The following is a 14,930-nucleotide window of genomic DNA, read 5'->3' as shown; positions in this document are numbered from 1 at the left end:
ATGCATAGTGGTAAAAAATGAAATGACTAATAGTATGGTTTCATGCCTCTGCTTTGATCCATGCCAAGGCGCCAGCAATTTTACCCACCTCTGCTTTTTCACCATCAGCATAAATACCAACACTCTGAAAAAAGCAAGTAATATTTTAGTGTTATTATGAAAGTAACTTTGACCTCTCCAACCTCCTAAAGGGGTCCTGGGAATCCTCAAGCATCTGTGGACTACACTTTGAGAACCAGAAGTGCGGCAGTAGAGGAGATCATCAAATAATCCATTTACCCATCTAGACCAGCATCAACTACTGGATAGCCATCAGCCCAGCTCTATATAAAGCAAGTCATTCCAGGACATTTTAATTTCTTTCTTTGATAAAAAAATAGGCCAAGGAGTTAAGAGAATAACTACCATTGTAATAAAATCACTTTGAAACTGTTTAAAAGTCTTGTTACGTTTTCACAGTTATCAACACCAAAAAGCATTTGTTAAGCTTGCTATTCCCTAGAACAGATCCCAGTTTCTTCTAGGGCTTTAAAATGTAAGCTAGAATACATTGACAGAGTTCACTACAGGAATAAATATATAGGAGAAGCAGGAAGCGAAGAAAAAAAAGGAGCTCAGATTTAAACAATTGAATTCATATGTCAAATACTCAGATCTAGTTTATTTTCACAATCTTGCCCATGATACCATCCTCAATAGCAAGTCATAAAGACTTGTAATATGAACAGCACGAGGGGACCACATCTGTCCAGAAGCTCACACCCCAAAACAGAGACCATGAGTGGGTCCTTATTAACCTGGAAGTAACATGAAACATGGCGTTTCACAGGCTCAGCCCTGAGGACGATACATCAAATCCACCCACGATTCCAGAAAGAAATAGAGTAATATACGTTGCATGTAGCTTTAACCAGGTTTGATTAGATTGGGACTGCATCTTGGGAACAGGCCAGGTAATTTTAAAAACTATATTAGGCCACTGGACAGAGTTTCGGGGCATAGGATCTCAAGAGGCAGAGCTTTGTAATTATAGATTTATTTGTGTGTTTGTTTAATGTCTGCCTTTCTCATTCACCACAGTATCCACAGAGACTGATGTAATGTTCAGTAAATATTTGCTGAATAAATAAATAATTGATTGGTACTATGCGGACCTGCATGGTCTGACCTCTCCTACCTTCCCAGCCCCATCTCCAATCATGCTCCACCCGGCTCCCTGGACTCAAATCAGAGTGACTTTATTTTCATCTCTTGAATGCACCATACTTTCTACAGTAAAAGAGCCTATGTTGTTCTCTTTGCTTGGAATGGTCTCCCACCCTATTCTCTAATTACTCCTCATCTGTCAGGTCTCAGCTCTGAGTTTTAGGTTTAGGTTCCTTAGGAAATCCTACCTTGAGCTCCACGGCTAGAGCAAACCTGCTCATATAAGCTTTGGCAGGACCTAGCACAGCTGTGGGTTTCCATTTGTTTGTGTGGTTCTTTGACTGATGTTGGTCCCTATCCCTACCTGACTAGCTTGTAAATTTCCTGAAGGCAGGGACGAGGCCTGTTTTCAATCACCATTATAGGTCACAGCACAGTCCCTGGGGCATGGTAAGTGCTTCACTGTTACGTGTTAAATGAAGGAGAGAATAAATGGAACACACTGTTCCCTTGGCACGTAAGGCATCCAATACAATTTAGGATAGGGAAAGGACGTTGGAGGAGCCATTACTTATCTTCTGATTTCTTCAATTCTTCTCACTCTATTCTCCTCCCCAGTTTGTTTGCTTTCTGTGGTTACTCAGCTGAAGTGGCTGTTAGAACACTGATAGGCTAGGATGATCCTTTAGGGCAGGGGTAGGCAACTCGTGAGCCAAAATCTGGCCCACAGCCTGTCTTTGTAAATAAAGTTTTATTGGAACACAGCTATGCCCGTTCATTTACATATTGCCTATGAGGCTTCTGCCCCACAGCGGCAGAGTTGAGTAGTTGCAACATAAACAGTCTGTCCTGTGAAGCTTAAAATATCACCTATCTGGCCCTTTACAGAGAAAGTTTGCCAACCCCTTTTTTACAGAAATGTATGGGATTTTTGGAAGCCCTATATCTGAGTTTAACTTCCCATATCTTGCTGGGTTTCCTAGTTACACACTTATAATGAGCACTGTATATGAAGGCTTGACACAAAAGGATATTGGGCAACATATAGTCTTTCCACACAATCTTCACAGAAGATGTTCTTTGATTTGTGTTTGACTTGATTTGCCAGACGTGCCTCTTATAGAGGCTGCAAATTTTGAGTTCCTTGCATAATAAGAGCTAACATTTATTGAGCACTTTCAATGAACCAGGCTCAGTTCTAAGCACCTCACATGGGATTATCTCATTTATTCCTTACCGCAATGCTACGGTGCACAGATGATTGTTATTATTCCTGCTTTACAGGTGAAGACACTAAGGCAGAGAGGTTACATAGCATGCCAATGTCACACAGCTTGTGGAAGTACCTGAGCAAGAATTTGATTTGGAGGACGCTGACTCCAGAGAGGACCTGTGCTCTGAACCACTCCGCCATCCTGCCCGTCTGAATCCTTTATTCTGAAAGAGCCACCCTGTTGCTGAATTCTAAATAAAAAGACAGTTCATGCGCTGTTGTTTTCAAGTGGGACCACTTAGAGTTTAGAGATTTGGAGGTGAGATGTGGAGAGGTTTTCAAAATTCCAGTGCTTGGCAGAGTGCCAGATATGTAAAATTCAATCAATAAATCTCTTTATTGTTGGAGGTGAGATGATGTTGAAGAGGAAGAAGATGAAGACAAAGAATTCTCTAGGAATTTCACCTCATCCTAGGTCATTCCCAGTGAATGAACAAATATTTCCAGGTATTGGATTCACTGCTTAGGAATCTTGATACCTCTAAGCATATGAAAGGAAATAGAAATATCTCAGAAGTTCTTCCTTGTAAACAAAATGGAAGACAGAAGCAAGCAGTAATTAATTAACTATAATACTGAATCAATAAGCTATCCTCTATAAAGTTTAAAAATAATGAGAACACACTTCACGAAATGAAATGTGACTGTGAAATCTAACCTATTTCAATCAGTTTTCTGACATGACTTAATAGACTTCATCAAAACAGTTCTGTCATGACTACCACACAGTCAATACTTAGCTCTATTTTTTTTTCTATATCTTTATTGCTCTTATGGACTCTGGTTAGTTCAGTGATGTACTCTGATGGACTATATCCTCTCCTCTTATAAAGTGGTCATATGATCTCAGACACAGGACCATTTAAAGAACAGATGCTCAAATTCCAACAAAATTGAGATCCCCCCCACCAACAGATAGGCCATATTGTGCTTCAGTTTGTGCACAAAGCTTTGGTTTTGCCTTCTGTGATGATATCTGCACCTTTTGGGGTCAGCATCGGGAGCAATACGTTTTGGTGTCCTCTATTCTCTGGTTTGTGTTGCAATGAACTAGCATTGTTTCAATGCCAGTAGTCTGGTTGTATTCCAGGATTTCGTTATTGGGGAATCGATCCTGACAATTCATGCCAATAATAGCTTGTAGCTGACTCTAACACACTGAATTTGGTAAGGTAACAAGTTTCGGGAACAACTGGATGAGATGTCCAATTCTCACTAACAGGCCCATGCTGTTTTAGTGATGGGAAACTTATGAACTTGCTGGAATTTTCAAGGCAGCCAGATTTATTCAATAGTTGTCATAGGCCAGTTCTGTTGATGGCGTTAAGGGTTTCTGTTAGGTCAAAATACCATGTGCAATCTTGATGCTCCTCCTTACATTTTTGCAAAATCAGCCAGATGATCCTGCCCAACAGAGGCATCTTGCTGCTTAGCATCCCATTCTAATTCCCTGAGTTCATGATTGTGAGGTGCTGTGTTAGGAAGGATTTTGCCAGCCAGAGGAGCAGTAGGAATCTGTTTTTTCACTCTTCCATTCGACAGCTGTTTCTTGTGTGCCTACAATGTGCCAGGCTATGGTCTTAAGCACTAAGGATACAGCAATGGAACAAACCAGACAAGAATCCCCTCCTCTCGGGGTGCTTACATTCTTGTTGAGGGGAAAACAAATATAAGATGTCAGGTGATTATAATTGCTACAAAGAATAACAAGCAAGAGAAGGGAAAGAGAGAGAGAAAGAGAGAGAGACGAGTGATAAGTGTTAGAGGTATATGCTACTTTGGGTAGGGTAGTTAGGGTGGTTAAATGGGGTAGTTAGGAAAGCCTCCACATCCACTGAGACCTGAATAAAATGAGGGATGTTAAAGGGAATTGCACTCTGAGCAGCAGCAATGCAAAGGCTTTGGAGCAAGACAGTGCTTGGGTTACTCAAGGAACAGCAAGGAGGCCTTCGCTAAAGGGCTAAGGGTGAGTGGGGGAAGGGCGAAGTGGTACAAAATGACGTCAAAGAGATAACGGGGAACTAGATAATGTAAGGTCTAGCGGGCGAAGTTAAGGCCTTTGAACTCATGATACAAACTAATCTTGGTTTGACATTTTTTGTTTTAGAGTTTCCATTTGTAAACTGGACCATTGATTAATATGGCAACATTTTATTTAGATATTTGTGGTGGTAGAAGCAGCTGGCATATCTCACAATAGCTCAGAAGTCTTTATTTTCACAGCAGACATGATTTGGAAACAAGACAATTAGAACAGGAACTGATACATGTATAGCGTAACAAAGTCGTGTCTTGTTCAAAACAGACTAACTCTGGGTGGATGGCTTTCTTTTCGGCATGATAATGTCTGACATTTTCAAAATGCTTTCAGATCTGTGATCTCATCAGGCTCTCATAACAACCCCAAGAGATAGTGGGGACAGGTGGTGTTACTGATATGGAAACGGAGCGGTTTGATATGGTTTACCCCAAGATCACGCAGCATATGAGTCAGTATCAGAGCTGGAGACTCCTGACTCTGAATACACCACCCCCTCATCGCTGGCTAAAAGAATTATTAAGTAACTTTTTGACTCAGAGGTCAGAATGTTGAATCGACCAAATTACTAGCTTCTAGCCCTTACCTCCTAGCTCCCAAGGGTATAAAAATATGCACTACAGAATTGAGTAACAAATGGGGGCAGGGCGAGACCTTGCTTTTCTCTCTCTCTCTCTCTCAGAGCAGAATCATTGACTGGAAGCCTATACACTTTGAAAGCATAGCTCTACTCTCAGAGAATGGCTGGGCATGTAGGACCCCAACACCTTGAAGATCACAATACTATGGGGGCTATCCTTTTCCCACCCTGGAAGAAACCACTCTGGAAGAGTATAGCAGCTCTCTCTGAGTCCCACTCGTCTGCAGATAAGGCTCAATACTTACATAATACAAGTTAAACTTCTGCCATCATATTCTTAGTTTAACATTATACTTATTAGCATCTTCCTAATGATATGTGTTAAAATGTAAAAGTACCCCCTCATAAAAATGGCCCTTTTTTATGGCCTTTACCATCCCCTTCAACAAATGGAATGGTGATTTGAAGAGAGGAGAGTTATTTTTTGGACATTATCGAGTAATTGAATGACAATGCAAAAGAAAGAATTCAGGATTTCTGAATTCCAGAAGTGCAGAGAGAATGCATGTATTGTTGCAGTTACATTTTCACAAATGTTGACTTTTCCTGTGGCCCGTCCTCAGTTGTCTTCCGTCTCTCTCTATACTCTCTCCCTGGGCAAGCTCACCACATCCACAGCTTGTTTACCACTTGCACGCAGATGAGCTCCCCAAATTATATTTCTAGCTCAGACTTCTCATCTGACCTTAAGATGGGTATATCCAAATGCCTACTGGAGCTCTCCTCTAGGATGTCCCAAAGCCCCCTCAGACTACACTTTCTCTCCAAACTTGGTCCCCTTTCAGCCTTCCTTATCTCACTGGATTGCCCTACCATTCTATCCGGTTGTACGTAGGGATCTTTTGATACCTCCCTTTTCCTCCTTGACTCTGAAACCTGTTTGTTTTTTTGTCAAATTTTTCTTATTTTGCTTCCTAAAAATTTCCAGAATCCATCCACTTCTTTCTATCTCCATTACCACCATCCTACCATCACCTCTTAAACTACTGCCATAGTTCCTAATCTATCCACATTTACTCTATTCATCCCTCCCTCCCTATCCTGCCCCCACCCCCTGGCAACCACTGACCTTTTTACTGTGCCCATAGTTTTGCCTTTTCCAGAATGTCATACAGTTGGAATCATACAGTAGGTAGGCTTTTCAGATTGGCTTCTTTCACTTAGTAATATGCATTTGAGTTTCCTCCATATCTTTTCATGGCTTCATGGCTCATTTCTTTTTAGCATTGACTAATATTCCATTGTCTGGATGTACCACAGTTTATTTATCCATTCACCTACTGAAGGACATCTTCATTGCTTCCAGGTTTTGCCAATTATGAATAAATCTGCTATAAACATTCATGTGCAGGTTTTTGTGTAGACATAAGTTTTCAACTCATTTGGATAAATACCAAACAGTGCGAATGTTCGATCATATGTTGAGTATGTTTAGTTTTGTAAGAAACTGCCAAACTGTCTTCCAAAGTGTATCATTTTCATTTTGCGTTCCCACCAGCAATGAATGAGATTTCCTGTTATTCCACATCCTCACCAGCATTTGACGTTGTCAGTGTTCTGGATTTTGGCCATTCTAATAGGTGTGTAGTGGTATCTTGTTGTTACTTTAATTTGCATTTCTCTAATGATATATAATGAGAACATCTTTTCATATGCTTATTTGCCATCCATATATCTTCTTTAATGAAGCGTTAGTTCACGTCTTTTGCCTGTTTTTTTAATCGAGTTGTTCATTTTCATATTGTGAATTTTAAGAGTTCTTTGTATGTTTTGAACAACAGTCTTTTATCAGATACATTTTTTGCAAATATTTTCTCCCAATCTGTGGCTTGTCTTCTCATTCTCTTGACATTGTCTTTTACAGAAGTGAAGCTTTTAATTTTAATGAAGTCATCTTATCAATTATTTCTTTCCTGGATCTTGGCTTTGGTGGTGTATCTAAAGAATCACTGCCATACCTAAGGTCATCTAGGTTTTCTCCTATGTTATCTTGTAGGAGTTTTATAGTTTTGCATTTTACATTTAGGTCTATGATCCATTTTCAGTTAATTTTTGTGAATTGTGTAACTAGATTCATTGTTTTTGCATAATGATGTCCAACTGTTCCAGCACCATTTGTTAAAGAGATTATCTTTGCTCATTTGTATTGCCTTTGTGCCTTTGTCAAAGATAAGTTGACTGTATTTTTGTGGATCTGTTTCTTGGCTCTCTATTCTGTTCCATTCATCTATTTGTTTATTCTTTTGCCAATATCACAGTGTCTAGATAACTATAGCTTTAGAGTAAGTCTCGAGGGTGGGTAATGTCAGTCTTCCAACTTTGTTCCTCAATATTGTGTTTACTATTCTGGATCATTTGCCTTTCCTTATACACTTTAGAACTAGTTTGTTAATAGCCACAAAATAACTTGCTGAGATTTTGATTGAGATTGCACTGAATCTATAGGTCAAGTTGGAAAGAACTGACATTTTGACAATATTGTCTTCCTATCCATGAACATGGAATAGTTTTCCATTTATTTAGGTCTTCCTTGATTTCTTTCATCAGCTTTTTATAGTTTTCCTCATATAGACCTTGTACCTATTTTATTAGCTTTAAACTTAATTTTTTATTTTTTTAGGTGCTAAGGTAAATGGTATTGTTTTTAATTACAACTTACACTTGTTCATTGTTGGTATATAGGAAAGTGATTGACTTTTGTATATTACCTGTATATTCTGCAACTGTGTTGTAATTGCTTATTAATTCCAGGAGGATTTTTTGTTGATTCTTTCAGATTTTCTACATAAACAATCATGTCATCTTCAAACAAGATGGTTTTATTTCATCTTTCCGAATCTGTATATATTTTGTTTCCTTTCTTGTCTTATTGTATTAGTTAGGACTTCCTGTATGAGATTGAGAAGGAGTGGTGAGAGTGGACATCCTTGCCTTCTTCCTGATTTTAGTGGGAAAACTTCTAGTTTCTCACCATTAAGTACAATGTTAACCATAGGCTTTTTGTAGATGTTCTTTATCAAGTAGTGGAAGTTCTCCTCTATTCGTAGTTTGCTGAGAGTTTTTACCACGAATAGGTGTTGGATTTTGTCATATGCTTCTTTTGCCTCTATTGATATGATCATGTTATTTTTCTTCTTTAGACTGTTAATATGATGGATTATATTAGTTGATTTTCAAGTGTCGAACTGGAATACCTGGAATAAATCCCACTTGGTCATAGTGTAGAATTCTTTTTATTCATTGCTGGATTTTTGCTAATATTTTGTTGAGGAATTTTACTTCTATGTTCCCAAGAGATATTGATCTGTAGTTTTCTTTTCTTGTAGTATCTTTGTCTGGTTTTGGTATTAAGGGTAATTCTGGCCTCATAGAATGAGTTGAGAAATATTCCTTCTGTTTCTATCTTCTGAAAGATACTGTAGAGAATTGGTACAATGTCTTCATTAAATGTTTGGTAGAATCCACCAGTGAACCCATCTGGCCCAGGTGCTTATCATTTTAGAAGGTTATTAATTAATGATTCAATTTCTTTAATAGATCTGGGCCTATTCAGATTGTCTATTTCTTCTTGTGTAGATTTTGGCAGATTATGTCTCTCAAGGAATTGGTTCATTTTATCTAGATTATGAAATTTGTGGGCATAGTCTTCATAGTATTTCTTTATTATCCTTTTAATATCCATAGGATCTGTAATGATGTCTCCTATTTAATTTTTAATATTAGTAATTTGTGTCATCTTTCTTTTTTCTTAGTTAGCCTAGTAAGAGGCTTATTGATTTTACTGATCTTTTCAAAGAACCAACTTTTGGTTTTGGTGATTTTCTCTATTGATGTCCCGTTTTCAATTTCATTGATTTCTGCTCTAATTTTTATTGTTTTCTTCCTAATGTTTGCTTTGAGTTTATCTTGCTTTTTAGTTTTTGGAGGTTTCTACTGATACATCCACAAGTTCAGAGATTTTTTTCCTCAGTCTAGTCTACTAATAAGCCCATCAAAGGCATTCTTCATTTCTTTTAGTGTTTTTGATGATTAGCATTTCTTTTTTATTCTTTTTTAGAATTTCCATCTCTCTGCTTACATTATCCATCTGTTCTTGCAACTGTCTACTTTTTCATTAGAGCCCTTAGCATATTAATTATAGTTGTTTTAAATTCATGGTCTGATAATTGCAAAATCCCTGTCACATCTGAGTCTGGTTCTGATGCTTACTTTGTCTCTTCAAAGTGTAGCATACCTCATAATTTTTTGTTGAATGCGACACATGATGTACTAAATGAAAAGATCTCTGGTCAATAAACCTTTAGTGATATACTGGTAAGGTGTTGGGGGAGGTCAAGTGTTCTATGGTCTTGTGGTTAGGTCTCAGTCTTTTAATGAGCCTGTGCCCCTGAGCTATACACATCACCAGTGTTTCTCAGTCTTCCTCCCTCACTTTAGGTAGAACAGGATGGCTGGAGGTGGCTGGAGTTGGGTATTTACCTTCCCCCATGTAGAAAGCTAGAGGGAGCTGAAATTGGAGTTTTCCTTTCCCCACATGTAAGGCTGGAGCAAGCTGAAATTGAGTATGCATTTCCTTTCCCCAAGGTTGGTTAGGCTCTGATAAACCCCAATAGGTTAGGCCATTCCTTGTTAGGAAGAACAGAATGCTCTGGCCTATTTCAAAATAGGTATGTTGCCAATTTCACCTTACTCATGTGGGACTCTCACTCACACTCAGAGGAGCTCCAAGGAGGGGTTCCAGGGGTGGGCCTCGCACCCACAATCCATCCCTGCCAGAAGCCTGAGGGGATTTTCCTCTTTTCTTCATTGTGAGAACCAGGTAGAGCTCCAGGACGTAACACTCACAAAAATGCAGGGTCCCTACCTAGGAGATTTTAACTCATAGACTTGTCCACAATAAGCCTCCAGTAATTCATTAATTACAGTTCGGGTTTTCCTACCCTAATACTGGTTCCTGTGGCTGTTTCTGCTTTGGGTTTCTGCTTAAGTAAGTTGTGACTCTGTATCTGATGGTCTGTTCAATTTTGAGGGCATAATTTTGCCCTGTGACCTCACTTTTTTGTGGATCTAAGAAGAGTTGTTGATTTTTCAGTTTGTTCAACTTTTTACTTTTTATTAGGATGGAATGGCGACTTCCAAGTCTACATGCTGGACAGGAAACCAGAAGTGCCTGTTGTGTTTTTAATGCGACCTTTCAATGTAGATGTTATCCCTGTGATGCATAAAGATTTTAAAAACAAAAGAAAGTAATATGATCTACGTTAAAGAGAGAATTGCTTACTGAAATATTGGCAGGCTAGAAAGATAGGCACTTCATTGTGTATTAACTGCACAATTGATCAAATAGCTATTATTCTGCCCAGGTAAATGTTAAGTTTTCTGTAAGAAAAGGACTTCAACCTCAATGGGTAGAGCAATAATGGTTCACTCTCAGAAGACAGGGACTACACCGCAAGCCATTCTTTTTTTAAAGATTTGGACCTGAGCTAACATCTGTTGCCAATTTTTTTCCCCTTCTTCTCCCCAAAGCCCCCAGTACATAGTTGTATATTCTAGTTGCAGGTCCTTCTAGTTGTGGCATGTGGGACACCGCCTCACACGGCTTGATGAGCAGTGCTAGGTCTGAGCCCAGGATCCAAACCAGCAAAACCCTGGGCCGCCGAAGCAGAGCGTGCAAACTTAACCACTCAGCCACAGGGCCGGCCCCCAAGCCATTCTGTTTTGTTTGTTTTGCTCCATAGCTGCAACATCATCACCTCCTCTTGTACTATTAAAAGCTGCCACTGTTGGCAGAGTCCCCCATATGTGGAAGAGAGACTGAAGCGTCTCATAAGTGATGCAGTCCTCTCTATACCCATGTGTGTAAGGAGATCTAGCTGCCGTTTCTGTGGCCTTTCACCGTTTATAGTGATAAAGGTCTATTTCAATTTGCAATCTGTCTCTCCCAAACTTCCTTCCAACTCTTCCCTAACATGAGTCTTCTACTCCCATCAGGCCGGTCTCCAGACTCTCCTTGACATGCCATGTTCATTCCCAGTTTCTGCCAAGGAAACTCATATTGTCTCTTCTTCCACGGAAACACTCTGCAATCCTCTCTGCCCTCTTTCAGTGCCAATCCAGCTCAAATCCAGACTTCTCGGTGAAACTCTCTACTTCTCTGATCTTTTTGGACTTGTTCTGACACTTCTAGTCAGCACCACAGCATTTAGCCCACTTGTTTTATTTTATAGCTTCCTCTGATTTATGTATTCAAGTCTTGCTCCACAATAAGAGATTATATCTTCTGTCTCTTTCATATCCCCCATGGCACCTAGTACAGTGGAAGGTGCATAGCAGCTTCTGCTTGTTGATGTCTTGCTTGATTCTTGTTTTCCATCTTGGCGTGTCTACTACTGTGGATATCTGAAATTCTATAGTAATGGGAAAATCCTCAGAGCTTTTCTTTACTTTGACTTTATGACATTTTCTTGGGGAGAGGGGCTACCTGTATGTACTTACCCACCTTGCACTCACTATGTACAAATGTTGAAATATGCATCAGATCTAGTATAGTTACACTTACCTTCATTCTAAGATGGCTTTTTTTGGTGATTCTGGTATTTCATTTGGTTTGAAAGGCAATGATGATACGGCTATTAAAGAAACTCTAGACGCAACTCTGAAGATCTTTGGATTGATCTAAAGATTGATGTTGCTTTAACACTATTTCTGCTTACTTAATCTCCAGAGACATCGATTTTATAATTTTGGTTTTCTGCTTTATCTAGATAGCAGAATTTATCACTAGCTTTAGTCATGTATCTCCATGAATATCTTAGGATGTTATGTAACATTTCCATCATATAGTCTAATATATGACCTCAGTAGTATTCATAGTTCTTTTCTTGATCTTTTGCACATCATCTTGTGAATATTTTTCATGGCACAGACAAGGCTACAGGAGCACTTGAATCTTGTATGAATTACATGTTAATTGAAAAATAGATTGAAAGCTTACTCCAAAGACAAATTTCCAAGTTCCTTGTTGGGTTATTAGTCCTGGCTGCCAAAGATAAAAATGAACCTACTACACAACCTTCTTTCACATCCTTAGTGATAGAGAGGTATGGTCAGGATACTGATATCTACAATATAACTGGCCATATTGCTGCTACCATAAATCTTAAATGGATCTCATATGAATCTCAGCAAAAAACATGTGGCAAGCACCCAGGAAATTTGTGCTAAATATTTTGTTAGTGGTAATATAGTCTAGAAATCTTGATGTTCACTGGAATTTCTTCTGTAACTGCCACCATGCAAAAAGCATGAATGCCTGTTGTTCCATGTTGACTAAACAGTTCAAAGAAAATGAGACAAGGAGCAAAATAATGTTATATTTATCCAAGAGTTACAATAGTGTGAGTTTTCAGCAAAGAAATGGTTTGAAGAGACTTAGTTTCATAAAAAGAAACATTGGTCATTGAAAGAAGCAAGTGGTTCCCTGTAGGAAGTGTTAATAAAAGGGTATTTAGATAAAGGATATGGAGATAAAGCTAGACGACTCTTCTAAAGAAGCGTCCTTGTTGACTTAAGTGATTATCTGAGGAAGACAAACTGGGGAATTTACAGAGGAGGAGAGCTGTAGCCAGTTACTAAGACCTTAGATAAGATAGCTGGAAGGACTCTCCATGGAAACCACAGTGGAATTCCTTTAGATTTAGGAGGAGAATGATGGCTTAGGTTTGGATCAGTATTCTTCTACGATGGAAGTAGGTTTAAGAAGTCCTAGTTCTTATTAGAAGTAAGGCTTAGCGGCTAGCCCGGTGGCATAGTGGTTAAGTTTGCATGCTCCACTTTGCTGGCCCTGCACAGACCTACACACTGCTCTTAAAGTTATGCTGTGGTGGCGTCCCACATACAAAATAGAAGGAGATTTGCACAGACGTAAGGTCAGGGACAATCTTTTTCAAGCAAAAAGAGGAAGACTGACAACAGATGTTAGCTCAGGGCCAAACTTCCTCACAAAAAAAAAAAAAAAAGAAGTGAGGCCTAGAAAACAAGAATTATATAACACAAATATCCCAGACTTTTCCAGCTGGTGAAATGAGATCACATGAACACTACCATCCAAATTTCATCAGCTGCAAGGCCCCACCTGCTCACAGAGGAACTTAACCCCATTCCAAAGACTCTCAGTTATTTATGGCCATCCTCAGCAGGAGGGTTTACCCCACGTGCTTGTAACAAGCTCATTCATATTCTCACAGTCCAGTCTACTAGTCAAGGTACCTCATCACTGCCTCTGTTGCTGATGCCTTTTGTGCAAATAGCACCGAGCTTCCAGTCCTTGAGATACTGAGATCTGGGACCCTCACCCAACTTAATATTAATTTTGTCACTTTGGCCCTAAACAGCATTATTTGAGTGCAGAATCACAGAAGGTCCTTCATGAAAATGATTCCTTCTGGTTTTGGCTCTATCTTCCCCATTGGGCCTCAATCCAAAAGGCTAGCCAGAGTGCAACACTCTTTCTCTCTATTCTTTCCCACTCTCTCTCTCTTCCAAGTGATCCAGCAAAAAAAATCCAACCAACAAAAACCCAACCTATCACTCTTCCTTCAGCCCAAACCCCAAAGTCTCCATGCATATAGACTTATGCTAACAGGTTAAAAAATGGATAGGAGAAAATATCATCTGATTTCTTTCAAAGTGCCAGCACTAGTTTCAGTCCAACCAAGATACTCTATTATACACACAATCATGCACCACTTAATGATGGGGATACGTTCTGAGAAATGCACGATTAGGTGATTTCATCGTTGTGTGAACATCATAAAGTGTACTGACACAAACCTATATGGTGTAGTCTACTACACACCTAGGCTCTATGGTAGTAATCGTATGGGACCACCATCCTATATGCGGTCCATTGTTGACTGAAATGTTATGTGGCGCGTGACTGTATAATGAAAACATAGGCTATGTTTCTATTAGGGCCAGAGTGGGAATAAGAAGAGCATATCAGAGGAAGAAAACAGTGGTATAAAAGGAATCACCACTTCAGAAAGAGAATTCAATCTTGAAAGAGTCAGTAACTCCTTTTGTCCTTCTTTCTTACTGCTCTCTTTCCTTTTTTCAGGTTTAATTTCAATACTAACCTAATTCAAAAAGTCAAACACTTTTGTTCCTTCATCCTTAGATCCAGAAGAATTAATTAGTATTTAGCTCTTTAGATCCAGAAGTTAATTAGTATTCATGGCTGAACAACCACTAGTTAGGATGATTTTTCATCACAGAATTCTATGGAAAGTGATTGATGACTTTGAGTTCGGCAGAACTCTTTGCCTTAAATTAATTCTATTTCATATCCAAAGCTGAATCCTTCTGTTCCATAAATCAGTGGAATATCTTTCCAGGCAAAGCAGCCTTGACATGAAGACAATATCACTCTCAAACTACGGTTATTGCCACAGTGAAGTGCAGGTAGCCCTTTTTAATTAGTCATCTCACTATGAAGATTTTCAAACCATAAAAAAGAAACAAATAGTTGAACTCTTACCCCATATCTTGAAGTAGAAGTATTTACAGACTTGATATGTTAGATATTGTTACCCATGAAGGAAATGACAATGAACCCCACTTCAATTGGTATGTTGTGAATTGCCAGACAAAAGGGGAGAGAAGGAAAGTTCCAGAATCTGTGGATGAAGACTTAGGGGATCTTAAAGTCTTAAGAAAAATTGTTGAACATCAAGAGTTGCTGACAACATAGAGAAGAACCTGGGGTTGGTAAAATATAAAGAGTGGAAACTGCTATAACGAGAAAGCAAATACAGCAACTACAGGAGTGT

General features: G+C 39.0%; 1 long non-coding RNA gene across 1 annotated transcript in view; it reads left to right on the top strand.

Moving 5' to 3' along the window:
• Positions 1-4,493, top strand: part of LOC139042646 (uncharacterized) — a 35,955-nt gene extending 31,462 nt beyond the window's left edge. Inside the window, exon 3 of the long non-coding RNA XR_011499602.1 lies at positions 2,431-4,493. This is a non-coding gene — a long non-coding RNA (uncharacterized lncRNA). The remainder of the gene's footprint in view (positions 1-2,430) is intronic.
• Positions 4,494-14,930: the final 10,437 nt, after the last annotated feature.

This window comes from Equus asinus, chromosome X, assembly GCF_041296235.1.
Source record: "Equus asinus isolate D_3611 breed Donkey chromosome X, EquAss-T2T_v2, whole genome shotgun sequence".
Taxonomy (NCBI): domain Eukaryota; kingdom Metazoa; phylum Chordata; class Mammalia; order Perissodactyla; family Equidae; genus Equus; species Equus asinus.
Note: the sequence above shows the minus strand (reverse complement) of the source record. Positions and strands in the feature narration are given on the sequence as shown.